Below are 16,361 nucleotides of genomic sequence, written 5' to 3' on the forward strand. Positions count from 1 at the left end.
TCTCTCTCTCTCTCTCTCTCTCTCTCTCTCTCCCTTCTCCTCCTTCTCCCTCCCTTCTTTCTCCTCTCCTTATCAAGCATGCATTCACTGTACACTTTTTCTTTCTGTTCTCCCTTCTCTCTCTCACTTTCTCCTGTCATTTCTCTCACCTATAACCTCATATCATTTTCCTCTCCCTTCACTTCTCCCTCCCTTTCCTCGCCTTATGACGCCCCTTCTTTTCCTCTTCAATTCCATTCCCTTCTCTGTCTCACTCTCTCCTGACATTTCTTTCACCTATAACCTCACATCATTTTCCTCTCTCCTCTTCCTCTCCCTCCACTTCTCCCTCAATTTTCTCAACCTTCCGCGCCCTTTCTTTTCCTTTCCAATTCCTTTCCCTTCTCTGTCTCCCTTTCCTGACATTTTTCTCTCCTCTATAACCTCACACTATTTGCCTCCTCCTCCCTACTCGCTTTCCTCTCTCCCTCCCCTTATCAGGCATGCAGGAGGGCGGGCAGGTAAGGGGAGGGACAGGTGAAGTAGGAGACACGGAATGAGTTTAGTGGCCACGCACGACACACCTGCCTGGCTGACCTTTCTGTCCCGCACACCTGCAATTTGCACTCCTAGTTGATGCCTCATTTTTTTTTTTTTTTTGAGTTTCCCGTCTTTTTTCTTTTGCCGTTTTGTACTTTTTTGTAGTGTCATTCTGTAATTGTTTTTGTTTTCTTTCTTGCTTTCTTTAATTTCTTTTTTTTCTTTGTTATTTTTTTCATTATTATTCATCTTGGCCTTGTTTTTCTTCATCCTCCTCCTCCTCCTCGTCCTTTTTTCTTTTTTTTTCTCTTCCTCCAACTTGTTTTTTTCATAGACTTCACCAAAACATTGTATTTGTCACGTTATTTTTTTTGTCATGATACTCTTTAGTCTATCTATCTATCTGTGTCTTTTTTTTTTGTGTGTGTGTGTGTTTGTGTGCGCGTTCGTGTGTATGTCTGTGCGTGTACCTTTCCGTCCTACCTGGAAGAAGCCAGCACTCAAAGAACGAATCAATAACAAACTGCCTGTCGCGGTAAACAAACACAGGAAAAGAAAGAAAAATAGAAGAATAATACGAGAAGGAGTGAGACCGAAGAAAACTTTATACGGCTATTATTTCGTATCTGTACTGTCACGTTGCTGCGTAGACTGAGGTGGTGTTGAGGATAGACGTAGTGGTTGATGTTGTGGTGATAGTAGTGATGTTGATGATGATGCAGGAGGTGAAGGTGGATACGTAGCTGTAGTGGAGTTTGTTGTGTTGGCGTTGATGATGGCGATATAGTAGTTAAGTGCTTTAAATACAGTATGAGCAGATTAAGTCACAGAAGTAGGCAACCTCGTTATATACCAGTAGCCTTTCTGTTGTCTGATACTCCATGTTTTCACGTTTCCATGTTTCCTCCTGTTCCTTCTCCTCCTCGTCTCCTTTTCTTTCTGCTTTACTTCTTTCTTCTACTGTGAATCTCTGCTTTTCTTTTCTTTTGCTTTTATTTTTCTTTCTCTCTTCCTCGCCCTTTTCCTCTGCCGCCTCTCTCGTTTCTTTCCCGCTATTTGAACACTTACCACCTTTTATTCTCCCTTTATTCTCTTCTCCTTCGGCTCTGCACCCTCTTCTTCCCTTTTTCCTTCAGTCTTTTTCTCTTCCTCGCTTCCCTCTTCTTCCTGGAGTCGCTTACGTTGTTGGTTCGTCCTTCTTGACTTCTCCTTCTCGTTACTCTTTGTTTCTGTGACCTCTTTCCTCACCTCCTCTTCCCTCTTCCCTCTTCCTTTTCCCTCCTGTTTTCCAATTCTATTCCTCCTTCCTCCTCCTTCCTCTTGATTCGTGTAACCTCTTTCCTCACTCCCTCTTCCCTATTCATCTTCCCTATTCCTCTTCCCTCTTGTTTCCCAATTCTATTCCTCCTCCTTCCTCCTCCTTCCTCTTCCTTTCTGTGACCTCTTTCTTCACCCCCTCTTCCCCCTCCCTCTTCCCTCTTCCTTTTTCCTCTTGTTTCCCAATTCTATTCCTCCTCCTTCCTCCTCCTTCCTCTTCCTTCCTGTGACCTCTATCTTCACCCCCTCTTCCCTCTTCCTCTCCCCTCTTGTTTCCCAATTCTGTTTTTCCTCCTTCCTCCTCCTTTCTCTTCCTTCCTGTGACCTCTTTCTTCACCCCCTCTTCCGTCTTCCTCTTCCCTCTCGCCTCCCATTCTGTTTTCCTCTCTCCTACGACTTGACGACTTTATAGCTTCCCTTTCCTTCCCTAAACGACCTCCTTAGCAAACAAAAGAGTCGTTCGAGGCCGAATCAAGGAGCTTATTGTGTCTTGGTAGTTCCGGATAAACAGGTGGCTAATTGATTTACCTGTGAATGCTCCGTTTTCTTCCTTTTTTGTTTTCTGTGTTGTGTGTGTTTGAGTTTTTCTTATTTTCTCAAGTACTTTGTTTCTGTTTCTTCTCTCTGTTTCTCTCACTCTCTGTTTCTCTCTCTCTCTCTGTTTCTCTCTGTCTATGTTCCTCTCTCTCTCTCTCTCTCTCTCTCTCTCTCTCTCTCTCTCTCTCTCTCTCTCTCTCTCTCTCTCTCTCTCTCTCTCTCTCTCTCTCTCTCTCTCTCTCTCTCTCTCTCTCTCTCTCTCTCTCTCTCTCTCTCTCTCTCTCTCTCTCTCTCTCTCTCTCTCTCTCTCTCTCTCTCTCTCTCTCTCTCTCTCTCTCTCTCTCTCTCTCTCTCTCTCTCTCTCTCTCTCTCTCTCTCTCTCTCTCTCTCTCTCTCTCTCTCTCTCTCTCTCTCTCTCTCTCTCTCTCTCTCTCTCTCTCTCTCTCTCTCCATATTTGTTTAGCAGAAATAAAAGTTAATCTGGGGTTGAATTACCTTGAAACTTTTATTCATTTTAGTTTTTTTATATATTTATTTCATCGTTTTATCTATATCTATACGTTTATGTGTGTTCATTTTATTTTCTCTTCCCCTTCGTTAATAGAGTGCTGGTCATTACCCGATTTTTCTCTTCTTATTTCTTTTTCACCTGGGTAGTCTCCATACAGGAATTCCGTAATGTGTACACAGTCTTTTTGTTGTATGATTTCACATGATGGACCACGATAAAAAAAATGGTTGTCAGAGCGGTGAACGTAATTATGTGGAATTAACATTATTTTCAACTGAATGATTAAGTGATTGTGTTTAGAAGAGTATTTTATGGAGGATCATATGATATTCATTTATGAACCTTTTTGTCGATGCTTGCTATTAGAATTAACATGTCGGTATTTTATAAGCATTGACTCATTATTAGTGTTGTTATTACTATTATTATTACTATCATTATTGTCTTTATATTTACTATCACAACTAAAAATAGATAGATGGAAATATGAAAAGATAGATAAAAATAGAGAAGATAATGAAATAGGAGATGAGAGAGAGAGAGAGAGAGAGAGAGAGAGAGAGAGAAAACATCTAAATCTAGAAGAATGTCTAAACTTGAAGACATAGGTGACTGAACTGCAGAAGCCTTGTGTGACTATGGACAGACATGACCAGATTGTTAGATTGATTGTCTGTGTTTAACTGACTGTGTTTGTTTGGGCCTGTGACAGAGAGAGAGAGAGAGAGAGAGAGAGAACACACACACACACACACACACACACACACACACACACACACACACACATATTACAGGCCGCAGTTAAATATTTCACGCACCTCTCGTTGCCGCATTGAAGTTAAAGTGTCAATTTGTGATCGGCTCCTGAACAATACTGCAGCGTGTAACATTTTTTTGTATTGTGTTATTTCTGTGTGTTTTGGAGTATGTTGAAATTAACTTTTTCCTCTACCTCTATATGTGTTTCTCCTTAGGTATTTTTTTTCTATCTTCCATATTTTATTTTGTGTGTATTGTTCTCTATTTTCTATGTGATTTTCCTTTATCCTACCGGCAATTTTTTCTTCTCTGGTAAGCACTATATCCCTGAGTCTCTGTACCTTTTCACCTGATCTCATTATCTCAGGTAACTCTTGTCCCTTAGAATTATTATCGTGCAAAACAACGAAAAAAAGCAACCTTGACACGTGCCTTCCATAAACACATTTTCTTTATCAAAAACACACTCTTCCTTGCTTCTATTTAAGGTATGAAACAAACCCATGTTCTTATCAAACTCTCTCGCTGTTGTTCAATGTGTAACTCAAGTAAACTGTTCAATCACTAACACCTTTTTGCCAATACTTCAAGGCCTCAAAACTCCTTAACTTCCCTCCTGTTCTTTTTCTACCTTTTTTTCCTTCCTTTTTTTCTGTGTCATTTTGTGTCTTATGTCAGTCGTTCTCCTCTCTTTCCAGTATTTTTTTTCCTTCCTCTTTCGTCTTTTTTGTTTTATATTGCCAGTCGTTGCCTTCGTCTCCCAGCTCTTTCCCATCCCTCCAGTCCTTCGCTTTCTCCTCTTTGCTTCCCTTCTTCACCCTCTTTACCCCATTTCATTTTTTCTTTCTCTAAATCTCTTCGCTTACCAACCCGTTCACGCCATCCCTTCTCTCCATGGTTTCCCTTTTATCTCCCTCTCCTCCCCTCTTTTAATTTCCTTTTCCATTCTGTTATCTTTTTCTCACCCTCTCTTAGCCTTTCCTCTCATTTTACAACACCTTAAACCAACAACACCTGGGTAACTTTCATCCATCAATCCCTCCAGGGCAACCACCAATACCTCCCCCCTTCCACCTCCTCCTCCTTTGCCTCCGCCTCCATTCGCCACCGTGTTTATTATTTGTCTCCTGTTCGTATCATCTCCCGTCAACCAGTACCTCAAACACAAGTCTCCCTGCACTCCTTCTCCTACCCTACCTTCCCGTCTTTTTCTTCCTTCACATCAATTTCTTTTTACTTTCTCACCTTTGTCTTTTCTCTTTTCTTCTGCCCTTCGTCTCCTCCTCCTCAGTCACCCCTTCTCCTTCTCATCAATCGGTCATTCTTTGTCTCCAACTCCTCCTCTTCAATCTATCCCTCTACTTCTCCTTATCCTCAACCAGTCTTTTTCCTTCTCCTTTCCCTCCTTTTTTTCTTTTCCTTCATTCTTAACCTGTCCTCATCATTCTTTTCCTCCTTCTTATCCCCAACCAGACCTTTTCCTTTTCCTCCTCCTTTTTCTCCTCCTCCTCCCCCTCTCCAATCTCCTCCTCCTCTTCCTCCTTCTTTCCGCCTCTCTCTCCGCTACCTGTTCACCTCTGCCTCAAGGGTGAATGTTTTAACGAAAGAAAAATGTCCGATATATATATTTTTTCTCCCTTTTTTTTGGTGGAATTAGTGGAAACGCAATTTGCATATCACAGTTATGAAAGGCACGGCTTTTGTCTGACGCTGTGTCTGGAAATGATCTTTTTTTCATAACTTCAGGGCAGCTTCAATATTGCTCTTTTTTATTGCAAGGTAAATGTTTTTCTTTGGTTATGTATACTTTAAGATTGCTCATTGGAGTAGAATTATAGCCTAAATATCATCGGAAACATCTATTATTATTGCTACTACTGCTACTACTACTACTACTACTACTATTGCTACTACTACTACTACTACTACAGCTACTATTATTACAACTATTATTATGACTGCTACTATTATGACTACTATTATGACTTATACTCTTATTACTGCTGCTTTTTCTGCCTCTAATACTAATACTGCATCGTCTCCACCACCACCACCACCGCCATCACAGCCACTCCTTTAATACAAATAAAAAAAATCATTAACATAAACGAAAATCTCCACGAAATCACGTACACCTCTGCATTTCTTTCCCCCTTTAAGCCGACCTTCCTTTCATGAAGCAAGAGTGTGCTGCCGCGCCTCCCACCCTCCCTTCCTCCTTCCTTCCCGCTCCCCGTTCCCTCCTTCCTCTTCCTCTCCTCCGTGGCGCGCTCTGGTGGTACGCCCTCAAACTTGCCTCACGAATAATGAAGCAGAAGACAGAGGAAGTTCCATGCAAGTTATTCAGGGGGACCAGGAGAGAGAGAGAGAGAGAGAGAGAGAGAGAGACTTTGCCCAAACATTTTTTTATTAATTTTTCAACGTGGGATCAAATATTATTGCTGATTGTTTTGTTTCTGGTTTGTTTTGATATGGTTTAATGGTTTGATGCCTATATTGTTTTGAGTTTAGAGTGCCTGATATTTCTTTTTCTTTTTTACTTTCTTTCAATCACGCTTTTCCTTTGTATCTTTTTTTTCCCCTTTCGCGTCCTGCCTCGTTGACTTTTCATTGGTTTCTGCTTTCTTTGAAGGGAAGTTGGATAGACGTCAAGGGAAACTTTTCTTGAAACGCCTCACAACACAACACAACACAACACACACACACACACACACACACACACACACACACACACACACACACACACACACACACACACACACACACACACACACACCTGTCGACTTTGCTTCTCTTTCATCGAAGCGTTTTCTTCTCGATTTTGCGGTTTCCATTTATTCAAACTATTTTCCCTTCATAGGTTTAAAGGTCTCGTTATAGATTCTTTGAGTTGTTTTTAAATAGCTCTTGAATATGTAGGGTAGTTAGCTGGTACATCTAAGTAAACATTGATTAACTAAGATTTATGTTGATATTGGTCATTTTACTTATTCATAGTTTTTTTTTTCAATTTTTCTTTTTTGCTCGATTTTCATTATTCATTTTCGTCAGGCGGTCTACACATGGCAGCTCTCGTTAGTGGGTTAGACAACAAATTCCCTTCCCATCCATAAATACATCTAACCTCCACTTCACAACGATCCGCAACTTCAAAACAGATGCACAATCTAACAAGGATACATAATAAACATGATGCAAAATTTGAAAAAGACATATCATTTGTATCAGTGCACACTTTGAATCATTAAGTCGTTTCCTTGTTTACTTATTAATTTTCTTCATTCCTCCTTCGTTCTCTCTTGGCGAGGAGGCTGAGTTACACGCTGAGACGCTTCGCCTAACTAGCCATCAGGGCACGGGTGGGAGGCGCAGGTGAGGCTGGAAATTGTCCCGACGTGCAGGTGGTTCATGTGACCGCTGCTCCCGCACACACTCGGCAGACTAAACTTTTGTGGCGCGCAGAGAGAGTAAAGAAATGATCGGACCCGGCTAGTGTTTCCCGCGAGAGAGAGAGAGAGAGATTCAGAAAACTCGCTCAGAAAACTCGGACAAGCAAACAAGAGAAACGGAAAAGAATCCAAGAATAGTGACCATTTTCCTTTATATCCCTTACTATTCAAAACGTCGTTTTCCTTCTACCTTCGTATCTTCCAGCGCGTTCCATTGAAATTAACATTCACACTAGTATCCTTTTATAGAACCCGGGAAATAAGGGGTTCAGTCTTATCCCACGGACTTTTTTCTTTCTTTCTTTAGTATTCGGGTATTTCGGTATTTGGGTAGGCGATGGCTGAGTGGTTAGCATGCGGGCCCCGCATTCACCGCGTGCTGGACGGCGCGGGTTCGAATCCCCACGCTACCACCTGGGATTTTTCATTCACCGCCGAGTGGCCTTAGACTACCCACATGCTGTCCTGATGACCATCCATCAACCCGGACTCTAGAAAAAAACGTCCAGGTGAATCAAGAATGAGTTCCGGGGTGCAGCATGAGTCAAGAATAAATGACCCCTGATAAAAGCCTACCGACGCTATAGGCGAACACGTAAGAAAAAATATAAAAAGAAAATTCTCTTCCTTCCTCCCTTCTCCACTTTCACTTTTTTTTCTTTCTTCGTTCTTCCTTCCTTGATTATTGCCTCCCTCCTTTCGTTACATCTTCAATTCACTAATTCATTCATTCTTACTTTCTTTTATTCCCTCTTTCCCTCTTCTTTTCTCCCTTCATATTTTCTTTTCTGCCTCTCCTTCCTTCCCAAGCACATATTTTATTTCTTCATTCCTAACTTTTCTTTTTTCATTCCTTTATTCCTTCCTTCATTCTTGCCCTTTCATTCATTCGTCCGTACCTGCCATCCTTCCTTCTTTCCTTCATTCCTTCCTTCCACGATCCTTCCTCTTCCTCTCTCTCTCTCCCTCCCTCCCCGAAGGAAATACAGCTAATCCCTTCTGGCAGGAGTAAAAAAATGGAGGAAAATGTTTGTTTCTTACTTGAGGTTCGGTGGCTGAGTGGCGAGACTGAAGGCGGGGCGGAGGGAAGGCGAATGTTTAAGAAGGAGGGAGGGAGGGAGTATAGGAGAGAAGGGAGGAAGGATCAGTCACCCCCACCCCTTCTCTCTCTCATGGATTTGTTTGCTGTTTTTAGTGTTTTCTTTCTTTCTTTTTTTTGTGTGTGTGCCACGACTCCACTGATTGTTAATTTTGTGGTCGTTGTTTTTGCTTGCTTAAGTTGTTTGTTTTCGTGATTAGTTTGTGTGGCTGTGTTGCGATTTGTGTTACTGTGGTGTCGTTTGTTCATGTGTGTGGGGTTGGGTCGGGTGGGGGGAGGGGTAAGGTATTCCGTAATGCAGTGGATAGCTCGCTTGGCTCACGTCTTAGATTTCTTGGCGGGGTGGAAAGGAAAAGCTAACACGTGATCAGACCATTTGGGAAAAACACACACACACACACACACACACACACACACACACACACACACACACACACACACACACACACACACACACACACACACACACACACACACACACACACACACACACACACACACACACACACACACACACACACACACACACACACACACACACACACACACACACACACACACACACACACACACACACACACACACACACACACACACACACACACACACACATGTTTACCATCATCGCCTCAACGCTGTCTCTCTGGTGAAGGAAAATTGCCGTATTTCTCCAGCACACAAAAGGTTTCTGTGTGTGTGTGTGTGTGTGTGTGCTTTGTTATCCTGTTTTGTGTAGTCTTGTGTTGAGTATATTTCCGCTTATTTTCTTCTCTTGAATAATTGGTCTACTTCCTACAAATTAATTTTTTTTAGTACTTTTGTGACCCCTTTGTTTAGATCCCGACGCCGGTGACTGAACTAACATAGAAGGGTTTTAGCAGGTTTCTGTAAAATTATAAAACAGAGAAAAAATACGGTACTAATTTTCAGCAGCACTTCTTATAATATTCTTCTTTTGCTGGAGAAAGGTTGAGAAAGTGTTGAAAAGTCTTGCCTCTTTGATGTGCTAAATTGATGGACCAAAAAAATATAATTTCTTGCTGAATTTTCTTGATTAAAGTCTGGAAACATATTTAAGCATTGACGCTGTGAGTCAGAAAAATAGCATCAAAGTGAAAGACAGGACTAGTATTTGATGTTTATCCAGACAACTACAACTACGATGACTATAGAATATGACACAATAAGTCTTGAATTAAAATGAATCGAAAGTATTGGATAGTAAAGGGACAGGAATGAAGTACTAAATAAATGATGAAAAATAGAAGGAAAGAAACGATGACGCAAAAGGTTGTAAATCTAAAACTGAGAGTGACTGATCATAAAGGAAGAATAAGGAACAATAATTGTGAAGAAAAAAACAGGAAAAGTGAGGACGGACGAAATTTAGTTACTTCCACGTCCACGGAAAACAATCATTCATATCAGTAAAAAAATGAAAGGGGCGGCAGACATGTATAGGAAGAGTGCCCCTTTCCCCTTGAGGCGGAGTGTGCTGGCCTCTCTTTCCCTCCCCAGCCAATTCCTCCTTTTTTCCTTCGTGCCGTCCCTCGCGTCTTCTTTCCTAATTTCCTTTTTCGATTGGAGTTTGGCGATATCATTCCGTTGCCATCCAGCATTCCTCGCCAGTCCCATTCATTCTCTCTCTCTCTCTCTCTCTCTCTCTCTCTCTCTCTCTCTCTCTCTCTCTCTCTCTCTCTCTCTCTCTCTCTCTCTCTCGTGTAATCTTTTTTTGCCTATAAACATTTTAAACGCCATTTTTCATTCATTCATTCATTCATTCACTCACTCACCTGTTCTTTATGGAGTTATATAATCTTATTCGGCAACAACAACCATAATAATAATAATAATAATAATAATAATAATAATAATAATAATAATAATAATAATAATAATAATAATAATAATAATAATAATAATAGCGCTGTCATAAATTTCTCCCTTATTGATTCTTTACTATTATTTTTCATTGGATTCCCGGGACCTCTGCACATCCCTCCCTATTTTTCTTTTATTTTTTTCATTTCTCTTCGTGATTCGTAATTGTTTTCTCTTTGATCTCATTGACTGCCACTTGACATTGTGATTCCATTGTCCCCTTCTCTCTATCTTTTTTTTTATTGACCCTGATTCATTTTTTCCTTCTCCTGTTTGGCAGTGAAATGTTACTATGTTGACTCTCTCTCTCACTCTTTTTTTAATTTATCTTCCTCTCTTTCTCTCACTGTATTTTCTTTCTCTTTCTCTTTGTGTTTTCTCCTTACTCTCTCCTTACTCCTACTTTCTTTACCATCTTTTACTTTGTTTCCTTCTCTTACTTCCTCTTCCACTCCTTTTCTCTTTTCTTTCAGTTTTCTCAGTTTTTCTTCCTTATTCTCTCTCTCTCTCTCTCTCTCTCTCTCTCTCTCTCTCTCTCTCTCTCTCTCTCTCTCTCTCTCTCTCTCTCTCTCTCTCTCTCTCTCTCTCTCTCTCTCTCTCTCTCTCTCTCTCTCTCTCACCCCATCCCTTCCTCTATCCCTCCCTCCCTCCCTCCCTCGCTCCTCCTCCTCCCACTCTCTCTCTCGCGGTGATTAAAGGTGTTTTTGTCCCTCCTTCAGTAACCCGGGTAGCGTCAGGTAAGCCGAGGAGCCGAGGTGAGGCGTGGGAAGGTAAATTAAGGTCAGGTATCAGGTGTCTCTTCTCGTACCCTTGTTCCTTGTTTTTAAGTTTGTTATTTCAGGGTTGTGTCTCTGAAGGGTTTTGTTATGGTCACTGTTGTTGTTGCCCTTCTTGTTATAGTTGTTCTTGTTATACTTGTTGTTGTTCCTATGGCTGTTGTTTGTTTGTGTTTTTCGTGTCTTGCTTCAGTGCTGGTGTTGGATATGTTGTTGTTGTTATTGTTAGTGTTATTATTTTCCTCATTATTATTGTTGTTGTTGTTGAGAGACTTACATGTAGTTATTTTTAATGGCTTTTCGCTTCTAGCACATTTATTCACTTAGCAAATACATGTTTTCTCTTCTCGTGACAAAGTTACACACACACACACACACACACACACACACACACACACACACACACACACACACACACACACACACACACACACACACACACACACACACACACACACACACACACACACACACACACACACACACACACACACACACACACACACACACACACACACACACACACACACACACACACACACACACACACACACTATTGTTTCTTTTTTCTTTATTCTTTTCTTTGACCTGTTTTCGCGTTGTTGTTTTCTTAAAACTTACTCGAGCTCACGGGAGTTAATTAATGGCCATGAACTGTACACACCTTCCGTTTTCTATTGACAGGAAGCTCGGGTCATAGGGGAGACGAAGCGAAGCCTTATCGATTATTAATTAGATGCAGGTGATGTAAATGTTGGATTTACAAAGTGAAACGGATAATAAAAGTGAAGATGGAGTTATGACATTTGAAAGAACGAAGAAAATGGAAAGGGTAAAAGGAAAATAAAAGGAAGTGAAGGTAAAGGAAGAGAAGGAAAAGGATGAGAATTGAAGGGCATAAAAGTGAAAGGAGGAAAGAGAAGGGAAGGGAAAAAATAATAGAAGAAAAGGGAGACTAAGGCAAAGGAAAGGAAAGGGAATATATGGGAAAGGAAGGAAAGGGTAGGGAAGGAAAGAGAAAGAACATTAAAAGAATGAAAAGGAAAAAGGAAAAAAATAAATGAGAGGAGACTGAGGCAAAAGTATGTGAAGGGCAGGAAAGGAAAGGGAAGGAAAGGAAAACGAAGGGAAAGGAAGGGAGTGGAAGTGACAAACAAAATAAAATATGAGAGGGAATATTCTGGGGAAGGGAGTTTGGGAGTTTATGAGAGTAAGTCGAGGAGGAGGGGAGAAACTGGCCTGAGATGAATAATGGGGAGCCTGAATGGGAGACCTGAGCGAGTTTAGATGAAGGGAATGGGGATCAAGGGAATGGTGAGGGTACTTAATTGGACGCAACAGAATCTAGAAATATAGGTCTGGGAAACGTATAGTATGGTATAAGACGAAGGAGTGGAGGAAGGAACGAAGGAAAGAAAGGAGAGACATACTTTAAAGAGAATATGGGAGATTGAAAAGTACAGAGCATAAAAATTGAAATCGAAAGAACTGAAGGAAAAGACGAGATGGAAGTCAGAGAAAGATGGTAGGATGAAGAGTAAGGAAGAGGATAGAACGAGTAAGTTTCAAAACGGAAGAATTGAAAGAAAAAGAAAGGTTAGAATTATTAGAGATAACTATAGAGACGAGAATGGAATTAAAGAGGAAATCAGAAAATTCGGCAAGCGAGGAAGAAAATTTACCCATCAAACATAATGAAAAAAATGGGAAAATCAAACAAAAACTAAAATAGGGAATACTAAAGCGTTCTAACACGAAAACAAATTAAAAGGAAAGAAAAGAAAACAACGGTGATAGTGAAAAAAATGAAGACAGTCTGAAAGTGACAGAAAAGAAAGCGGAGAAGGCAAATGAAGATGAGGTGATGAAGAAGGAAAATAAAAAAAGACACAGACGAAACTTAATGACTCAAGGGATGCAAGAGTCGAGATCAAGACCAAAGTTTAAAGGTTGAGAAGCTAAAATTAAGTTCCTGGAGAATAATTCATGAAATCGAGATAAGTGGAGATGACAAGGTGGTCAGGAGGGAGGAGGAGGAGGAGGAGGAGGAGGAGGAAGAGGAAGAAAACGAAGTGTATTAAGAGATTACTCCTGTCTTCATTTCCTCCTCCTTAACTTTTCTTCCTGGTTCACATCCTTTTTACTCTTCCTCGCCCACCACTTTCTTCCACTCTTCCTTCTCCTCCTCCTCCGTGTCATCCTCCCATTCCTCCTCCTCCTCCTGCTCTTCCTGGTCCTCCTCCTCCTCCTCCTCCTCCTCCTCCTCCTCCTCCTATTCCTTTGTCATAGTTCACTTGTCTCCGAGTCGTTTAATGAATCAGAAATGCACTAAAGGAGAACTCATAGAAAGGAGAGAAAGTATTTTGCCCTCAAACCGAAAAAAGAACCTCCGAGACCTTCCTTCCTTTGTGTGTGTGTGTGTGTGTGTGTGTGTGTGTGTGTGTGTGTGTGTGTGCGTGTGCGTGAGCGTGAATTCTGCTTATAATTTAAAACACAGACAAAAACGAAGGCAGGTGATCGCGGAAAGTCTTTATTTAATTTTATTTTATCGGGCAACGCGTCACCTGAGATTTACCTGCCAGCATTTCACCTCCAGACAGGTAAATCCCTTCCCTTAATTCCTTCATCTCCAATCTCAACCTTTTCCCGCGGGACGAGCAATCGGCGCCGTCCGTTCCCCGCTTTTTTGCCTACAACTCTTGGCCAACTGGAGCTCACCCGGGGGAAAAACTTGCTCCCTCCCGTTCGAATCCTTTTTTCTCTCCCTGGATGCTGGAAATAGACGAATCTCTGCAACGTCTCGTATTTTTTTTTCTGCCTCTTATTTTTTTCCTGGGTTAGTTTATTATATTTTTTTGTCATTATCTGCATCTTTACCCGTTTTTTCTTCATTTTCTTTCTTTTTCTTGTCTATCAGTCTATCAGTTTTTTTCCATGACTTCATTAACTATACTTTTTTTCCTTATTTTCTACATCTTTACTTCTTTCTTTTCCTTCATTTTCTTTATTTTTATTGTCTTTATCACGTCACCGAGCTCCGTATTTGATCTCATTCTTTTATTTTTTCCCTTTTCAAAGTTTCTCTTCGGTATTCTTCCTCTTTTCCTATTTTTTTCTTCATTTTCCTTCTTTTCTCGTCTATTGTTCTTTTTTTCTTTTTTTGTGCCTCAGTTTTTTTTCCTTGACTTCATTAATTATACTTTTTTTCATTACTCTCTGCATCTTTACTTTCTTTCTTTTCCTTCATTTTCTTTCTTTTTCTTGTTATTGTTCTTTTTTTTCTTTTTTTGTGCCTCAGTTTTTTTTCCATGACTTCATTAATTATTCTTTTTTTCCTTATTCTCTGCATCTTTACTTCTTTCTTTGCCTTCATTTTCTTTCTTTTTCTTGGCTTTATCACGTAGCCGAATTTTGTATTTGATCTCATTCTTTTATTTTTTCTCCTTTCACAGTTTCTCTTCGGTATTCTTCCTCTTTTCCGATTTTTCCTTCATTTTCTTTCTTTTTCTTGTCTATCGTTCTTTTTTCTTCTTCTTTTGTGCCTCAGTTTTTTTCCATGACTTCATTAATTAAACTTTTTTCCTTATTCTCTGCATCTTTACTTCTTTCTTTTATTTTATTTTCTTTATTTTTCTTGTTTTTATCACGTTGCCGAGTTCGGTATTTGATCTCACTCTTTTATTTTTCCTCCTTTTATCGTATCTATTCGGTATTCGTCCTCTTTCTTTACCTTTTCTTTCTCATGCCATTCACTTTTCCTCGGCTAACTTTCTCCCTCTTTTCCTTTCTCCCTTTTCCTGTCTTTATCACAACATCGAACTCTGTATTTAATATCATCTCTCTCATCGTTTCTGTTAGTCAATCTTTATTTTTTTTCCTCTTCTTTTTCATGCCATTCACTTTTCCTCCGCCTCTTTTCTCCCTCCCTCCTTTTCTCCCTCCCTCCCTTTCTCCCTCTCTCCCTTTCTCCCTCCCTCCCTTACTCCCTCTACTTATACTAATGAACGAGTACGCTTTTTACCTAATTACTGTGAATATCAAGGGCATCCATGACCTGATTTTCTCCTAACGCTCCTCACTTTCCCTTTAACCATTTATCCTCTCCTTTAAAACCCCCTTTCTCTAATTTTTTTAATCTGCTCACCTAAAATTTTTCCTTTTTCCTTAAACTTTCCTGTTTTTCTTAACTTCTCGCGTTAGTTCCAACAGTCTTTCTCATCCTTTAAACCCTTTCTTTCTCTTTTTTTTAACTTCTTTTCCTCTTCCTTTAAAGTATTTTCCTCTCTCCCTCCAAACTTTTCCTCCGCTCCTTAAATTCCTCACATCCCTTAGTCCTCCTCCGGCCCTATTCATTATTTCCCCTCCAATGCTTGTGGCTCAAATCCTCTTCCTCCTCGTCGTCTTCCTCGTCCTCCTCCTCCCTTTCCTCCTCGTCCTCGTCCTTCTCCTCATTGTCTTCGTCGTTATTATTTTCGTTTTCGTCCTCGTTCTCTTCTTCCCTCCTCCTCCTCCTCCTCCTCCTCCTCCTCCTCCTCGTAAACTTATACTCAAGGCCGATCATCAAGAAGATTACCGAACAATATCCGAAAATCTCGTTTGCGCTTTCTCTCTCTCTCTCTCTCTCTCTCTCTCTCTCTCTCTCTCTCTCTCTCTCTCTCTCTCTCTCTCTCTCTCTCTCTCTCTCTCTCTCTCTCTCTCTCTCTCTCTCTCTCTCTCTCTCTCTCTCTCTCTCTCTCTCTCTCTCTCTCTCTCTCTCTCTCTCTCTCTCTCGCTCTCTCAGTATCTACTTAACCTGTCATTTCTTCTCCGTTGGTTTCATGAACGGTAACGCTTCCTCCCATAACCAAAGACTCGTTTCTGAACCTTAAACTTGAACTGCCGTGCGAGCCTCATGTCCCTGGTCCTGTTGTTCCTCCTCCTCTTTGCCTCTTCGTTTATGTCTATTCGTTTTCTTTTACTTATTACGGTTCATTTTTCTGGTTTTGTTTCCTTAGGTTATCTTTCAGTCTCTTTTTATAATCCATTTATTCTTTTTTTCATCCTCCTCATTCTCTTCCACTTCCTCTTTCTTCTTCTGATACTATCCCTGCTGCTGTTTCTACTTCTTGGATAATGTTTGTGCTCCCGTCTCTCTCTCTGCTTATCTTTTCGGTTTTCTTTCAGTCTCCCTTTTCCTATTCCACTTTCTCTTCCTGTGTCTCATCTTAAATCTTCTCGTTTTGGTTTTGTTTCCTATTCTTGGGCTTTTGTTCCTATTTTATTTTGTTCCTATCTCCCTTTTCCTCTCACATGTGCTCTTCCCCTTCTCTCTCCTCCTCCTCCTCTTTCTTCCCCTGAACACCTGCCCGCCTCCTACCGAGATAACATATAGCGTAAAAAAGCCCCTTGATCTTGCTTTTACGGAAGAGGAGGAGGAAGACGAAAAAGAGGAGGTGGAGCAGGAGGGTTTTACCAGGAAAAAAAAAAGATTTGTATTGGTTTGGGGAGAAAATGTAGAGGAACAAAAAATAAGA

This window comes from Eriocheir sinensis, chromosome 44 (genome assembly GCF_024679095.1).
Source record: "Eriocheir sinensis breed Jianghai 21 chromosome 44, ASM2467909v1, whole genome shotgun sequence".
NCBI lineage: Eukaryota > Metazoa > Arthropoda > Malacostraca > Decapoda > Varunidae > Eriocheir > Eriocheir sinensis.